Source organism: Heptranchias perlo, chromosome 28 (genome assembly GCF_035084215.1).
Source record: "Heptranchias perlo isolate sHepPer1 chromosome 28, sHepPer1.hap1, whole genome shotgun sequence".
NCBI classification, from domain to species: domain Eukaryota; kingdom Metazoa; phylum Chordata; class Chondrichthyes; order Hexanchiformes; family Hexanchidae; genus Heptranchias; species Heptranchias perlo.
Genome location: NC_090352.1, coordinates 32,524,621 through 32,542,863, shown reverse-complemented (window position 1 = coordinate 32,542,863; position 18,243 = coordinate 32,524,621). Strand labels below are relative to the sequence as shown.

The following is an 18,243-nucleotide window of genomic DNA, read 5'->3' as shown; positions in this document are numbered from 1 at the left end:
CACTTGAACAAGTGTGGATTAATAAGGGAAAGCCAGCACGGATTTATTAAAGGTAAGCAACTTGATTGAGTTTTTTGATGAGGATTGATGAGGACAATGCGGTTGAAGTGTATATGGATAAAGTGTTTGATAAAGTGCCACATAATAGGCTTGTCATTAAAATTGAAGCCCATGGAATAAAAGGGGCAGTGACAACATGGATACAAAATTGGCAAAGTAATAGAAAACAGAGGGTAGTGGTGAACGGTTGTTTTTCAGACTGGAGTATGCAGTTGTGTTCCCCAGGGGTCGGTACTGGGACCACTAGTTTTCTGGATATATATTAATGACTTGGACTTGAGTGTACAGGGCAAAACTTCAAAATTTGCATATGACACAAAACTTGAAAGTGTGGTAAACAGTGAGGAGGATAGTGATAGATTGCAAGAGATCATAGACAGGCTGGTAGAATGGGCGGACACATGGCAGATGAAATTTAACGCTGAGAAGTGTGAGGTGATACATTTTGGTAGGAAGAACGAGGAGAGGCAGTACTAAAGGGTACAACTCTAAAGGCGGTGCAGGAACAGAGAGACCTGGGGGTATATGTACACAGGTCATTGAAGCTGGCAGATCAGGTTGAGAAAGCGGTTAAGAAAGCATACGGAATCCTGGACTTTATAAATAGAGGCACAGAGTACAAAAGCGAGAATGTTATGTTGAACCTTTATAAAACACTGGTTTGGCCACAATTGGAGTATTGTGTCCATTTCTGGGCACCGGACTTTAGGAAGGATGTGAAGGCCTTAGAGAGGGTGTAGAAAAGTTACTTGGATAGACTGGAAAAGCTGGAATTTTTCTCCTTAGAGCAGAGAAGGTTGAGAAGAGATTGAATAGAAGTGTTCAAAATCATGAAGGTTCTAGACAAAGTAAATAAAGAAAAACTGTTCCCACTGGCAGAAGGGTTGTGAACTAGAGGACACAGGTTTAAGGTGATTGGCAAAAGAACCAAAGGAGACATGAGGAAAAACTTTTTTATGCAGCGAGTGGTTAGGATCTGGAATGCACTGCCTGAAAGGGTGGTGGAAGCAGGGTGAATTGTGGCTTTCAAAAGGGAATTAGATAGGAACCCGAAAGAGAAAAATTTGCAGGGCTACGGGGAAAGAGCGGGGGAGTGGGACTAGCTGAATTGTTCTTGCAGTGAGCTGGCGCAGGCACAATGGGCCGAATGGCCTCCTTCTGTGCCGTAACCATTCTATGATTCTAGGAAATACACTTCTAACAGGAGTCATTTGATGGCAATTAGTGAAAGGGCACCTCATTTATATTGGACAGGTGGGCACAAGCACTACTTTGGGCACATCTCTGATGCCCACCCCATGTTGCTAAAAACTCTAGCCTTGTTGCGCCCTTGGGAGAGGAGATGGTGCCCAGGCCCTCTCCCGGACCCAGGCACTGGCCAGTTAGCTCCCAATCCAGCTGGCTCTTTTTGAAAGATGTTTTCAATTCATCGGAAGTCCAGAATACTTGGCTAGCCTGGATCCTACTGGAGGGACCTACATGCACCCTTGTGGATACACCTCACTTCATTGCGCGTACCAGCTCACACGCGAACACCACGTCCCTTCTGTCAAGTAGAGGTGGGATCTCCTGGCTTCGGGAGTCCACGCCCTTTGTCCATCATTTTCCTTGTAAGGAGCAGACAAAAGGTTGGCACCTCACAAGGCACTAAGGAAACTCCCAGAAATGGCAACGACCCAGCATAACCAGGTCTCTGCTGTTTCTCTGGGGGTTCTGCTGGTCTCCCACTGAGGTTTTGGTGGGAGACTACCATCATAGCAGAACCCCATAGGTGGGAGCAGAACCCCATAGGAATTTCAGGGCTATTTAAATGACAGGTACAGGAACTTAATCTGTGTTATTACTTTGTAATCAAACCTTGCTGTGTGTTCTCATTGATCTCTTCCAGTCATCAGAGATCTCTTTTTTCAAAGGTTTCCCATAAATAAGCTTATCAGACCTCCTCCTCTTTGTAATATTATATGTTCCATTACTGTAAATGCAGGTGCATTGCCAATGCTCTCAAAGGATTGTGTAGCAATGAATTAAATAGTTGAGTTACACAAGACTTGTTTCAAAATCACTGCTATCCAAAGTTCAACAATCATTAAGGTGCCAACCTGCATCATAGACCAACAATGGTAGCAAGACTTTACCAGCCAACAGAGAGATGGTCAGCACAGAAGGACCAATGTCCATTGATAAAACTACCTAACAATGACAATATTTCTAATTTCTCACGGTGCGCTGTTCTACTACACTTTTCTTTCTCTCCCATGGCCTCCATCTGCTGCTGTCACTCATTATTGGGCTGGAAATTGTTCCGAGCAGGGAACCAGCAGTGCTCGCCACTCATTAGATTTAATTTCGCCCACTAAGTTACCGCGTTTGTTTTGGCAGCAACTCCCTTGAACTGCGGGTTCAAAAAACAACAGCGTTCTTTCCCGGGCTGAAGGAGTGGTGGAAGGATCTCTAAGGCCCCTCATCCAATCAGCTTGAAGCAAGCCACGCTGTGAGAACCAGGAAGTGCAGTTCATTCACAAACCGCGCAAACTAAAAACTCGGATGTGCCTGATAAGGAATTATAAAATGACATAGAGAAAGCGAAATAAAGAGAGGGTAAGATTAAAAGACTGAGATAAAAGTGACAGAAGGAAAAAGTTTTAAAAATTAACTTTTTAATTAAAAATATTTTCTTTAAATGTCTAAAAACTATTAAAATCAGGAGTAATGAGACTTCACATTTTTAAAAATTAATTTTTAGTGCCAGAGAGGTTGTTTGGCAGTCATTAAGACTTAAAACTTAGTTTAGATTTAAAAATAAACACACAAAATGCTGGAGAAGCTCAGCAAGTTAGGTAGCATCTGTGGAAAAAGAAACAGAGTTAATGTTTCAGGTCGTAGACGTTTCATCAGAACTTTAGACTTAAAAAACTGAGCGTACCTGTTTTGTGGCGAGATTAGTTTGCTTCCAGCTGGGCAGGAGAGCAAGTTGGCGCTGGTCCGCTGATTCCATTGATTGCAGCCGGCGATGTCCCTTTAAGGTGAAGCTGTCACATCACTGGCGAACCAGGAAGAGAAAGTTCTGGATTTCCGCGTTTGACTGCGCATATGCGGTCGGCGGATCTTGCTCTTTGATTTTGTTCTTAATAACGGTAAACAGTGTTAGGCTCACCGTTATCTTAAAAGCAATTTCTTGGCGAATATGTTTCTATGAGAAACAGCAACAGAATTACATTGCCTGTGCACTCCTTGATTATCTCACCTATTATCCCACTATATCTCATCTACTCTCTCACTACACCTCATCTACTCTCACACTTGAATTTGTACAGCACCTTTCACGGCCTCAGAACATCCCAAAGCGTTTTGCAGCCAACGATGTACTTTTTGAAGTCACTGTTGTAATGTAGGAAACGCGGCAGCCAATTCATGCATAGCAATGTGTTAATGACCAGATGATCTATTTTTAGTGATGTTGGTTGAGGGATAAATATTTACCAGGACACTAAGGAGAACATGGCCGACCTCCAGCAGCAGCAGGAGACCCAGGAGCTGGCCTCCAAGCGGGTGGACATCCAGAACAAGCGCTTCTACCTGGACGTGAAGCAGAACGCCAAGGGCCGCTTCATCAAGATCGCCGAGGTGGGCGCGGGCGGCAACAAGAGCCGGCTGACCCTCTCCATGGCGGTGGCGGCCGAGTTCCGTGACTACCTCGGGGATTTCATCGAGCACTACGCGCAGCTGGGCCTCTCGGACTCGGACGCCGGCCTGAGCTCCGACGAGCCCCGCTGTGCGCTGAAGAGCGAGTTCCTGGTGCGGGAGAACCGCAAGTACTACATGGACCTGAAGGAGAACCAGCGAGGTCGCTTCCTGCGCATCCGCCAGACCTTAAATCGAGGCCCCGGCTTGTGGGGGGACGCAAGGCCAGACCATCGCCCTGCCGGCACAAGGGCTCATTGAGTTCAGGGACGCGCTGGCGAAGCTGATCGACGACTACGGTGTGGACGACGAGCCGTGCGGCCAGTCTGAGTTGCCCGAGGGCACGTCCATCACCGTGGACAGAAAGCGCTTCTTCTTCGACGTGGGCTCCAACAAGTACGGCGTGTTCATGCGAGTGAGTGAGGTGAAGCCCTCTTACAGGAACTCCATCACCATCCCCTATAAAGCCTGGTCCAAGTTCGGCAGCACCTTCAGCAAGTACGCAGAGGAGATGAAGGAGATCCAGGACAAACATCGGGACAAGAAGGAAAAAGCAGGAACTAAGTGTCACAAAACATATTTGAAAGTTCTTTATCTGAATGCACGTAGCATTCGTAACAAAATGGACGAGTTAACGGCACAAATAACTACGTATGGGTATGATCTTGTGGCCATTACAGAAACATGGCTGCAGGGTGACAACAACTGGGAATTAAATATGCCAGGGTATTTAACAATCAGGAAGGAAAGGCAGAAGGGAAGGGGAGGTGGGGTGGCTATGTTAATAAAGGAAGGAATCACTGTAATACAGAGAAATGATATTGGGACAAAGGATCAGGATAATGAAACAGTTTGGGTAGAGATAAGGAATAATAAGGGGAAAAAAACACTCGTGGGCATAGTATATAGGCCTCCTAATAGTTTCAACTCTGCTGGAAGAAGTATTAATCAGGAAATAGCCGGGGCATGTAATAAGGGAACAGCTATAATTATGGGGGATTTTAACTATCATATTAACTGGACAAATCAAATTGGGCAGGGCAGCCTTGAGGAAGAGTTTATTGAGTGTATTAGGGATGGATTTCTTGAGCAGTATGTAACTGATCCTACAAGGGGGCAAGCCACCTTGGACCTGGTCCTGTGTAATGAGCCAGGATTAATTAATAATGTCCTAGTTAAGGATCCCCTTGGAATGAGTGACCATAACATGGTTACATTCCATATTAAATTAGAGGGTGAGAAGGTTGGTTCTCAAACAAGCGTACTGAGCTTGAATAAAGGAGACTATGATGGTATGAGGGCGGAATTGATTAAAGTGGACTGGGAAAATAGATTAAGGGGTAAGACGGTACATGAGCAGTGGTGTTATTTCAAGGAGTTATTTTACAACTTTCAAAACAAATATATTCCACTGAGGAAAAAAGGGTGTAAAAGAAATGACAGCCATCGTGGCTAAGTAAAGAAATTAAGGATAGTATCCGACTAAAAACAATGACATATATGGTAGCCAAACTTAGTGGGAAGATAGAAGATTGGGAAGTCTTCAAAAGACAGCAAAAAGTAACTAAAGGATTGATTAAGAAAGGGAAGATAGATTATGAAAATAAATTAGCAAAAAATATAAAAACAGATAGCAAGAGTTTCTGTCGTTATATAAAAAGAAAAAGGGTGGCTAAGGCAAACGTAGGTCCCTTAGAGGATGAGACCGGGAAATTAATGGTGGGAAACATGGAGATGGCAAAAATGCTGAACAAATATTTTGTTTCGGTCTTTATGGTAGAGGACACTAAGAATATCCCAACACTGGACAAACAGGGGGCTCGAGTGGGGGAGGAGCTAAATACGATTAAAATCACTAAGGAATTGGTACTTAGTAAATTAATGGGACTCAAGGCGGATAAATCCCCTGGACCTGATGGCTTACATCCTCGGGTCTTGAGGGAAGTGGCAGGAGGGATTGTGGATGCTTTGGTAATAATTTTCCAAAATTCTCTGGACTCGGCAAAGGTCCCGGCAGATTGGAAAACTGCTAATATAACACCCTTATTTAAAAAGGGTAGTAGACAGAAGGCTGGAAGTTATAGACCAGTTAGCCTAACATCTGTGGTGGGTAAAATTTTGGAGTCTATTATTAAGGAGACAGTAGCAGAACATTTGGACAAACATAATTTAATAGGACAAAGACAGCATGGCTTTACGAAGGGGAAGTCATGTCTGACAAATTTGCTTGAGTTCTTTGAGGACATAACGTACAGAGTGGATAAAGGGGAACCAGTGGACGTAGTGTATTTAGACTTCCAGAAGGCATTCGACAAGGTGCCACATAAAAGATTATTGCTCAAGATAAAGAATCACTGGATTGGGGGTAATATTCTGGCATGGGTGGAGGATTGGTTATCTAACAGGAAGCAGAGAGTTGGGATAAATGGTTCATTCTTGGACTGGCAACCAGTGGCCAGTGGTATTCCGCAGGGGTCGGTGCTGGGTCCCCAACTCTTTACGATCTATATTAACGATTTGGAGAAGGGGACCGAGTGCAACATATCGAAGTTTGCAGATGATACAAAGATGGGAGGGAAAGTAGAGAGAGAGGAGGACATAAAAAACCTGCAGGGGGATATAGACAGGCTGGGTGAGTGGGCGGAGATTTGGCAGATGAAATACAATATTGGAAAATGTGAGGTTATGCACTTTGGCAGGAAAAACCAGAGAGCAAGTTATTTTCTTGATGGCAAGAGACTGGAAAGTACTGCAGTACAAAGGAATCTGGGGGTCCTAGTGCAAGAAAATCAAAAAGTTAGTATGCAGGTGCAGCAGGTGATCAAGAAGGCCAACGGAATGTTGGCGTTTATCGCTAGGGGGATAGAATATAAAAACAGGGAGGTATTGCTGCAGTTATATAAGGTATTGGTGAGACCGCACCTGGAATACTGCATACAGTTTTGGTGTCCATACTTAAGAAAAGACATACTTGCTCTCGAGGCAGTACAAAGAAGGTTCACTCGGTTAATCCCGGGGATGAGGGGGCGGACATATGAGGAGAGGTTGAGTAGATTGGGACTCTACTCATTGGAGTTCAGAAGAATGAGAGGCGATCTTATTGAAACATATAAGATTGTGAAGGGGCTTGATCGGGTGGATGCGATGAGGATGTTCCCAAGGATGGGTGAAACTAGAACTAGGGGGCATAATCTTAGAATAAGGGGCTGCTCTTTCAAAACTGAGATGAGGAGAAACTTCTTCACTCAGAGGGTGGTAGGTCTGTGGAATTTGCTGCCCCAGGAAGCTGTGGAAGCTACATCATTGAATAAATTCAAAGCAGAAATCGACAGTTTCCTAGAAGTGAAGGGAATTAGGGGTTACGGGGAGCGGGCAGGAAAGTGGACATGAATTTAGATTTGAGGTTAGGATCAGATCAGCCATGATCTTATTAAATGGCGGAGCAGGCTCGAAGGGCTGATTGGCCTACTCCTGCTCCTATTTCTTATGTTCTTCTTCAAAATAGTGCCATGGGATATTTTGCCATGGGATAAGCTGGGCCTCGGATTAACGTCTCAACCAAAAGACGGCACCTCCAACAGTGCTAGAGTGTCAGCCTGAATTTTGTGCTCAAGTCTCTGGAGTGGGACTGCGAACTCATAACCTCCTGACTCAGAGGTGAGAGTGCTACCCACTGCGCTACGACTGACACCCAGGGTTGCCAAGTCCCGACTTTGTGCCACTTGTTCTAGACTTCTAATATTTCTTTGAAAACGCTGCGGATTCAGCCTCCCAAGAAAATCGTAATTGTGTTACTGGCTCAACTGTGAGTCCATGAGCATGAGGGAGCAAAGTTTCCTCCTGCCTGTGAGCCCCGCGGGGGCTGCACTCTGAGTGGAGGCAAGGGAGCAATGCACAGCTAATCAGATACAATCCCAGCTTCATCAACCGGCTGCATCCACAGACACACCGAGAAGGATGGGTGTGAAGGGAGACGTGCTGGAAGAATGCTCCAACACGACAGCATCGTGCACATGGGGAACACGTGGGGAACTCAGGCGCATTTTTCCGAATTCCTCATTTGCATTCTCAGCAAGCAAATCTCTACACGGGGAGCAGAGAAGATGAAAATCTATCCCAAAAAGAGAAATAAAGGAAATGGAAATAATAAAGTGAAGGGGTTAAACATTAAATACAGGTCGATAAACAGAAGACACTAGAAACAGAATACAAGATTTAGAGGGTTAGATTATGAGAATAGGTTGCATAAACTTGGCTTGTACTCCCTTGAGTATAGAAGATTGAAGGGTGATCTGTTCGAAGCACTGCTGTCTCCATTGGGAGCCGAAGAGAAGAAAATTGACCTTTTCAGCTGGGCCCTTCCCGGGCTTTTCCTCTGCCCTCAGAGCAACATGGCTCCAATCCAATTTTCTAGGTCCTCCTCAACAATGCTATTGATCCCATCCAATTTCGGAAAAGGTCTTTGGCTTCGGGGATCCGTGGACTTATGGCCTGCTTTGCCACACTTCCACCAATGGAGAAGCCCAATTGGAATTTTGGCCCCATTGTGTTTAATGCATGAACTTTCACAACCTCTGATGGGCACTTCCTCACAGGAATAAACTGTCTCACTCGGGCAATGCATGTAGAATCATAGAATCATAAAAAGGTTACAGCACAGAAGGAGGCCATTCGGCCTATTGAGTCCATGCCGGCTCTACGCAAAAGCAATCCAGCTAGTCCCACTCCCTGGCCCTATCCCGTAGCCTTGCAAATTTTTTCCTTTCAAGTACTTATCCAGTTCCCTTTCGAAGGCCATGATTGAATCTTCGTACCCTTACTCAATAAAATAGCTCCCACACAACCCCTAGCTGCCTCACTTGGCTTTCTAGCTGTCAAACTGTTGAAAAAAGCTTACACTTCTTAAGAACCTCCACTCTTTTGCGTTCTAGATGTTCATAGTGCCAATGAGCAGAGCTTGTATGTAACTAGATGGTGTTACGATCAACAGCACACTCCACTCACACATGGTACCCATTTAGACTCGGAAGAATTAAACACTGTGGCCTCGAAGTTGGTTCACGCCGGCAAGCCAGCGCGAACTGGGCGCAGAGAACGATCCCTGCGCCTGATTGGGTAGGCCCGAGCTTCAACCAATATTGGGCCTCAGGCCTTATTTGCATCAGACCAACATCCCCAGGCAGCTCACCAGCAAAGACCATTTGTATTTTGATGTGCTGCGTTGCCAGCAGCGGTTCTCAGGTAATTGCTGGGAGGGAGAGAGAGTGACCGGGAGAGGGGGTGACCGGGACAGGGAGAGGGGTCAACTGAGGGGGGATGACCGGAAGAGGGAGGCGATTGGGAAGAAGGTTGAGGCAGCGAGACTGGGAGGGGAAGCAAGCAGTGGCCAGCAGCGGCCCATGGTTTTAATGTAGAGTGGGGAGGGAGCATTCCTGCACCTCCCAGTTTCACATTCAGGTAAGGATTAAAAATGTACCTTTTTGGTGGCGGCCTGCAGCCCAGCTGCATTCAGGACAAGCCAATTTGGTAAAGGAGGCATCAAACAGGCATTAGGCCCCTTATTTGCATTGCAAAACGACTAACGCCTATTTCAGGCATGAACCCCGGAGGCTTCTTTTGATGCATATTCCAATATGGTGGGTGGCGCATTTCTGGCTCAGAATGTACGCACTACATACCATCTGCTATATTGTAGGCTTTAGCGCCCATTTTACGACTGTTGATTTGTTGATTTCAATGGCAGATCGGTCAAATGTACATTCTTAACTATTGATGCTGGGGAAAAGAGTTTGTATTTTGGGCACTCAGTGGCAGCATCAACACTCCCAGGTCAGGCACAGCACGGTTAGACGCAAGATAAAGCTCCCACTGCTCTACCCCAACAATACATATTAATCCCAACCATGGAAGAGCTGCTCCTACAGCAACAGCTGGGAAGCTTCCCTTTCCATTTTCCCCACCTCCTCGGTGACTCCATGGCACTGATTTTCCACCTGGATGGGAAATCGCAATCAGCGCGCCCACGATTTCCTACTCCCACAGCCAGCCGGCAAGACTCCCGCCTGGCAACCTGTGCTCAGAGAGTCGGTCGTCATGACTGAATTTGCCAAATTATGGGCTGTTTCGTGCTGGTAGCGCGGCATCTTCCCGGCACGTACTGTAACCGCCCGAGCTCATTTCACACAGATTCTATGCAGCCCACAGACCATAATCCCCTCAGCCTAGAGATGTCAACCCTCCAGGATTGTCCTGGAGTCTCCAGGAATTAAAGATTAATCACCTGGACACTCTTGCGAGCAACGTGGGGAGAAAAATCACTGGTTTATTAAAGAAAAATTGTGTGTTTTCTTCACTTTCTTTGAACAATTTTGTTTATTTGGTTGTAAAAAATACTGGAAATGGGAAAAAAAGGCTGTTTGATTGCGGGGGGGGGGGGGGAGGGGCCGCGGTTGGAGGCATGACGAAACCTCCAGGAATATGTCCAACCGGAGTTGGAAACTCTACATCAGCCTGGATTCAAACTCAGGTTCCAGAGACAAGAGGAAAGCTTGATAAAGCACTCAAACACCCAATCCGTTTTTAAACATCATATCTGTGAGGAAAATTACTGCTGTGAGTTTCGAGTCATTTTCAAAACACACGAGCAGCGCTTGTTAAATAGATATTATGCAACCTTGATATCACCGAGATACGAAAAGCTGCTTATGAGCTGTGTTGCGATACTGATAGGGACAAAAGACATGAAAGAAAAATTTGAAGTTGAAAATATTAATGGACAAGAGTTGATGCGTGACATCATATCAGCCTGCACTCAGCACTTAAAGATCTACAGCTCCACGGTACAAAAACATACATTATTAAACAATGTGATGCAGACTGATAAAAAGTCAAATAATGTATTTTATTTGCTCTCGAGATATGGGGGAGACTGACCAGACCACATTTATTGCCCATCCCTAGTTGCCTTTGAAAAGCTGGTGGGACGTCTTGTTTGTAAAGCTTTCAACGCTACTTGGAGAAAGAGTGCCTCTGGTCCCTATTTCTAGCGAAATTGTAAACACTTTCCAAAAGTCTGCAGAGATAAAGTTAGTAAGACAACTAAAAGGTTCAAGTGCTTGTGACGAAGGGTGAATTCAGAGTTCCTGAAGTACAGCCTGCTCCTAATAATTCAAAGACGCTTAATTTGTCGGATAATTCAGATTTGAATTGAGTTCAATAAAAGCCCCTTGTGTTATTTCATTCCAATTGCTTAATTCAAATTACTGGATGATTCCATTTTCTAGCGCAAAAATGACTGAATTATCAGGAGTAGAACATAATGCTGTTTTGCTGGTAAGTTAAGGTGGGGGTGTCCAAGCTTTTGTCTTTGGGGACTGTATGATTGCCTACCGAGGAGCAATGGTTGGAACATATAATGTGTACGTCTCTGTTCCCTTAATTTGCAGATATCTCAAGTTGCTAATACTATCAGATCTTGATTTATCCACCAATGAACCAGAGGTGAGGTGGGGAGAATTTTTTTTTTACGCAGCGAGTTAATATGATCTGGAATGCACCTCCCGAAAGGATGGTGGAAGCAGATTTAATAGTAACTTTCAAAAGGGAATTGGTTAAACACTTGAAGGGGAGAAAATCACAGGGCTCGGGAGAAAGATCAGGGGAGTGGGACCAACTGGATAGCTCCTTCAAAGAGCCGACACAGGCATGAATGGCCTCCTTCTGCACTACAAGACTATGACTCCATGATTCAGAATTAAGAATTGCCTTTTCCAAACATTCAGGTTCTCAAAGCTCCATCAGGGCAAAACATGCAACCAAGAAATAAAGATGCAAATAGAACTGAGTTGCTTCAGCATCAAGAGCCAGATTGCTAGGGCTCATGGGTGTCAGGTAGCCCCGGGATCGCTGATTCGACACCCTGAGTTAAGATGCCTCAGTGTGAAGGTTTTGCTTTCTATTTTGTAATGTTTGCACGATGTATACAATACATAGAGTAGGAGTATGGGTTTGTTATTAATTGATTCATCAACAAATGCAGACTTGTTCTTCATACTAAAGTCTTGTCTTAATTATATTTGTAGCGCCCATTGGCATTGCCACTGGCTCCATTATGCTTTAACCCTTGGATTAATGGCAAAACATAGCAGCAGTAATTAAAGCAAACCATTGCTCCAACCAAGATCAGGTGGTAGTACTTTGTCATAAGGAAGGAGCAAATTCAAACAGTGAGCCGGTATGGGCTAAAATTCTGGTGCCTCAGAGAGGTTGGTTCAAAAAGTACATAAAAGGTGGCTTGAAGGTAGGGTTCCTACACACTCTGTCAGTTAGAGAATGGTGTGTGGGTCCAGGAGCCTGAAAGTGTTGGGGCTGCGGGGGTGGGGGGGGAATTAAAAATTAGAGGGAGGAAAGAAAAAACATGTACACAGTAAGAAGTCATGGCTTTATCAGGTCGGTGACCAGACAGCAGATAGCATGAGAATGGATAGAGATGGGTTCATGATGGCCATGGATAACAGTGGCTTAGAATCATGCAGTCATAGAATCTTACAGCACAGAAGGAGGTCATTCAGCCTGTCGTGCCTGTGCTGGTTCTTTGACAGAGCCGTCTAATTCAGTCCCACACCCCAGCTTTTTCCCCATAACCCTGCAAATTAGTTCTCTTCAAGTACACGTCCAATTGCCTTTTGAAAGTTCGAATGACATCTACTTCCATCACCCTTTCAGGTAGTGCGTTCCAGATCTTAACAACCCTCTGTGTGAAAAAAATTCTCCTCATTTCCCCTCTAGTTCTTTTGCCAATTTTTTTAAATCTATGACCTCTGGTTACTGACCTACTTGCTAGAGGAAACAGTTTCTCCCTATTTGCTCTATCAACACCCCTCATTATTTTGAATTAGGTCTCCTCTTAACCTTCTCCGCTCTAAGGAGAACAATCCCAGCTTCTCCAATCTCTCCACATAACTGAAGACCCTCGTCCCTGGTATCATCCTGGTAAACCTCCTCTGTACCCTCTCCGAGGCCTTCGCATCCTTCCTAAAGTGTGGTGCCCAGAATTGTACACAATAACCCAGCCGAGGCCTGACCAGCGATTTGTAAAGATTTAGCATAACTTCCTTGTTTTTGTATTTGATTCCCCTATTTAATTTACTTCAAGCTGCTGCACCCTTCCCTGGCACTGCAACACTGAGTTTAGAACAGAATCCAGCAAGTCCTGCTGCTCCTGATTACCTGTCCCAGGCACAAAAGGGGCAATAATGGGACGCCAGCCAAAGACATGGAAACTCTAAGAAAGTCAACATTAGGTGGGATGACCGAGCACTTTAGTTCCGCCTATGGATAATGTTAAGAGATTCAGTACCTTGTCTCCTTATCCTGCCAGTAAAAAGCCAGTGTCATCTGCTGGCAACAGCCCACACAGTGTGAAATCCAGGTTGTGGTTATTAACCCGCAGTGCTTCAGTAACTATGCTATCCCAATTACAATTGTTAACCTGTTCATTCAGCTCTACCACATCATAAAATACTTCCTTGAAGCAAGTTTTCCCATTGATAACAACAACACCGTGCTGCGTTAAACCAAGATATTAAAGAAACAACAGATATTGAAAAAATAAATCTACTGCAGTGAACCATTTCTTCGGTTATTAAAAAATAGTGAAACTTGCTAAGAAACAACTGCCAAAAGTAGAGAGACAGCACCGTCCTGTAGCATGTTGGAAATTCTGACATGCCTTCTTTCCTATGTTTCCTCCATATCGTGAAAGCTTGATCTCAGCCGATCCCTCAGGAGAAAATGTTAGATGCCTTGCCACAAGGAGATGGGAGAATGGGAGGTTCAAACCAGCTAGCACACTTCCAAATGGTCGATTAAAGAGTGAGGGTAGGCGGAATCCTACAAGCAGGTTGTCTATGTTCGATTGGAAAACCGCAAACGTAACACCCCTATTCAAGAAGGGAGTGAGACAGAAAGCAGGTAACTATAGACCAGTTAGCCTAACATCTGTCATTGGGAAAATGCTAGAAAATATTATTTGAATGGAGAGGTACTACAAAATGCTGCGGTACAGAGGGATTTGGGTGTCCTCGTACATGAAACACAAAAATTCAACATATGGGTGCAGCAGGTAATCCAGAAGGTAAACGGAATATTGGCCGTTATTTCTAGGGGGATGGAATATAAAAGCAGCGAAGTCATGCTACAACTGTACAGGCTGCTGATGAGACCGCGCCTGGAGTACTGCAAACAATTCTGGTGCCCTTATTTAAGGAAGGACATACTTGCATTGGAGGCCGTTCAGAGAAGGTTCACTAGGTTGATTCTGAGTATGGAAGGGTTGTCTTATGAGGAAAGATTGAACAGGTTGGGTCTATACTCATTGGAGTTTAGAAGAATGAGAGGAGATCTTATTGAAACATACAAGATTCTGAGGTGACTCGATAGGGTAGATGCTGAGAGGATGTTACCCCTCATGGGGGAATCTAAAACTAGGGGGCATAGTCTCAGAATAAGGGGTCACCCGTTTAAGACAGAAATGAGGAGGAATTTCTTCTCCCAGAGGATTGTGAATCTTTGGAATTCTTAACCCCAAAAAGCTGTGGAGGCTGAGTCATGAATACATTCAAGGCTGAGTTCGACAAATTTTTGATCAGCAAGGGAGTCAAAGGATATGAGGAAAGGGCGGGAAAGTGGAGTTGAGGTAAAAATCAGATCAGCCATGATCTCATTAAATGGCAGAGTAGGCTCGAGGGGCCGAATGGCCTACTCCTGCTCCTATCTCTTATGGTCTTATGGTCTTATAGCGAGATCAGTGGGACAGTGTAGGCAGCAGACGAGTCACCATGGCATCTCCGTGAAGCAGCACAAAGTCACAATCTTCCACACCCTTATCTGTCTCTTGAATCCCATGGGAGTTAAGCTCATCCATTCTTAGCTTATACCCTTTCCTGCAGATCCATTACAGCAATGAGGGGGCAGATGATGAGGAAGGAGGAGGAGGAGCAGGAGTAGGAGGAACGGAAATTCTTCCTCATCGACTGCAATGATGACATTGATGATGAGGATGATGACGATGAGGGAGATGATGATGTGAGAAGATGAGCCCACCAATAAGTCCCTGGAACAAGATGCAGCTCCATGTTCCTCTACCCCGGTTTTTCACCCCACTGTGTCACTTGCTTTTTTCACTCTCGCCCACCACCCCAGATACTTTCACCCAGAGAATTAGTGTTAGTAAGGGTGTGATTCACAGAGCACCAAGGAGCCCGAGGAATGCGGAGTGGGTGAGACCAGCTGCTCAGCAGAGGCCGAGCTTCACCTGAAAAGAAGAATGATCGAGGAACGTCGCACATGCAGGCTCTGAGATCAGTCTCCGAGGGGGCGCGGCGACTGACAGCAGCGACTCTGGAGTCTCCAGCCCTTGTTTGGAGCATTTTCTTTGGTGCAGTCATCAATGGAGTGACTGGCAGCTTCACTGGAATCTGCAGCAACATTCCACCTTCAGAAGCGACCCAGGACCTGTTGGGACCTCCTTCTCCCCCACAGAATCACAGACGGCTGGCCTGGTGGAGTAGGGACCAGGTTAGACACATACTGGCATTCTGACCCTGGGGCCAGCATGCAGTTTGCTGTCTCTCAGGATCCTTCAGGATCTGATAGCTGCCATTAGACCAGCCAGCCCACTTGACCAGTGGACACACAGATTCAGGACCCAGTACAATGGCGACAATAGGGGACGATCTGCTGCCTGAGGCAGCTATTTCTCGGGATAGTTGCACATGCCTGGCGTCTGGCCTTCTCCCTCAATACACCACACATGTATTGAGATGACACCAGGCTGCCCAGGCAAAAGGGTCCAGAGATGCAGCCAGTAGTGACTCCTCCAGGAACATGAGAGGAGAGCCATCTAAGTACCATGAGGTCCTCTGTACCACATGAGCAGCTTACCACCTCTCGTGATAATGGCCTTCGGGTTGCACCTAGGAGCAGTAGACTACATCAAAGAACGGCACCGTTAGTCACCCAGGGGAAGTACAGTGATGAGGAAAGATCAGGTTGGCTTATGTTCACTTTGGAAATTGTTGTTTTAAAGGAAAACGTAGACTTACGTCATGCTTTCTTATTCATAGTAATTATTCATATTGGGAAGTGTGGACTTATTTCATTCTGACTTATTCAATCAGATAATTAAGACTTGCGGAGTCATGTAGGGCCAAAGAAGTCTGATGTAATATGATGTTCTTGGATGGGTACTGAATGAAGGATTTCCCCTGTATTTGAAGTGGGGGGGGGGGTGAGAAGGTGTTATTGGAGTTGTGGTAATGTTGGGTTGTGTTGCCGTGGCTGCCTAAAATGACCCAGTAACATAAAAGCTGTGTATGGTCGTGACCTTCACAGGCAGGTCTTCATTTGGTAGCTGGCAGAGCTCCCTGTTGCCTCTTTGGTAAAGCGCACTCTTCTAATGCGGAGCTCCTCACTAAGGGATTCATAGTGGCTGTGTGGCTTGTAAATTCCAGTAAGATCTTGAAGGGCACATCCTCCTCATATGCTGCCTCATTCTCTTTTCCTCCATCTTCTTCTGCTCCTCCTCCTTTTTTTTTATTCGTTCATGGGATGTGGGCATCGCTGGCGAGGACGGCATTTATTGCCCATCCCTAATTGCCCTTGAGAAGGTGGTGGTGAGCCGCCTTCTTGAACCGCTGCAGTCCGTGTGGTGACGGTTCTCCCACAGTGCTGTTAAGAAGGGAGTTCCAGGATTTTGACCCAGCGACGATGAAGGAATGGCGATAGATTTCCAAGTCGGGATGGTGTGTGACTTGGAGGGGAACGGGCAGGTGGTGTTGTTCCCATGTGCCTGCTGCTCTTGTCCTTCTAGGTGGTAGAGGTCGCGGGTTTGGGAGGTGCTGTCGAAGAAGCCTTGGCGAGTTGCTGCAGTGCATCCTGTGGATGGTACACACTGCGGCCACAGTGCGCCGGTGGTGAAGGGATTGAATGTTTAGGGTGGTGGATGGGGTGCCAATCAAGCGGGCTGCTTTATCTTGGATGGTGTTGAGCTTCTTGAGTGTTGTTGGAGCTGCACTCATCCAAGCAAGTGGAGAGTATTCCATCACATTCCTGACTTGTGCCTTGTAGATGGTGGAAAGGCTTTGGGGAGTCAGGAGGTGAGTCACTCGCCGCAGAATACTCAGCCTCTGACCTGCTCTCATAGCCACAGTATTGATATGGCTGGTCCAGTTAAGTTTCTGGTCAATGGTGACCCCCAGGATGTTGATGGTGGGGGATTCGGCGATGGTAATGCTGTTGAATGTCAAGGGGAGGTGGTTAGACTCTCTCTTGTTGGAGATGGTCATTGCCTGGCACTTATCTGGCGCGAATGTTACTTGCCACTTATGAGCCCAAGCCTGGATGTTGTCCAGGTCTTGCTGCATGCGGGCTCGGACTGCTTCATTATTTGAGGGGTTGTGAATGGAACTGAACGCTGTGCAATCATCAGCGAACATCCCCATTTATGACCTTATGATGGAAGGAAGGTCATTGATGAAGCAGCTGAAGATGGTTGGGCCTAGGACACTGCCCTGAGGAACTCCTGCAGCAATGTCCTGGGGCTGAGATGATTGGCCTCCAACAACCACTAACATTTTCCTTTGTGCTAGGTATGACTCCAGCCACTGGAGAGTTTTCCCCCTGATTCCCATTGACTTCAATTTTACTAGGGCTCCTTGGTGCCACACTCAGTCAAATGCTGCCTTGATGTCAAGGGCAGTCACTCTCACCTCACCTCTGGAATTCAGCTCTTTTGTCCATGTTTGGACCAAGGCTGTAATGAGGTCTGGAGCCGAGTGGTCCTGGCGGAACCCAAACTGAGCATCGGTGAGCAGGTTATTGGTGAGTAAGTGCTGCTTGATAGCACTGTCGACGACACCTTCCATCACTTTGCTGATGATTGAGAGTAGACTGATGGGACGGTAATTGGCCGGATTGGATTTGTCCTGCTTTTTGTGGACAGGACATACCTGGGCAATTTTCCACATTGTCGGGTAGATGCCAGTGTTGTAGCTGTACTGGAACAGCTTGGCTAGAGGCGCAGCTAGTTCTGGAGCACAAGTCTTCAGCACTACAGCTGGGATGTTGTCGGGGCCCATAGCCTTTGCTGTATCCAGTGCACTCAGCCGTTTCTTGATATCACGTGGAGTGAATCGAATTGGCCGAAGACTGGCTTCCTTGATGGTGGGGATATCGGGAGGAGGCCGAGATGGATCATCCACTCGGCCCTTCTGGCTGAAGATGGGTGCAAACGCTTCAGACCTGTCTTTTGCACTCACGTGCTGGACTACGCCATCATTGAGGATGGGGATGATTGCAGAGCCTCCTCCTCCTGTTAGTTGTTTAATTATCCACCACCATTCACGACTGGATGTGGCAGGACTGCAGAGCTTTGATCTGATCTGTTGGTTGTGGAATCGCTTAGCTCTGTCTATAGCATGTTGCTTCCGCTGTTTAGCATGC

At 46.0% G+C, this 18,243-nt stretch overlaps 1 pseudogene; it reads left to right on the top strand.

Annotated features, from left to right (window-relative positions):
• The first annotated feature begins 3,558 nt into the window (after window positions 1-3,558).
• Window positions 3,559-15,100, top strand: LOC137299228 (transcriptional regulator protein Pur-beta-like; annotated as a pseudogene).
• The last annotated feature ends 3,143 nt before the right edge of the window (window positions 15,101-18,243 follow it).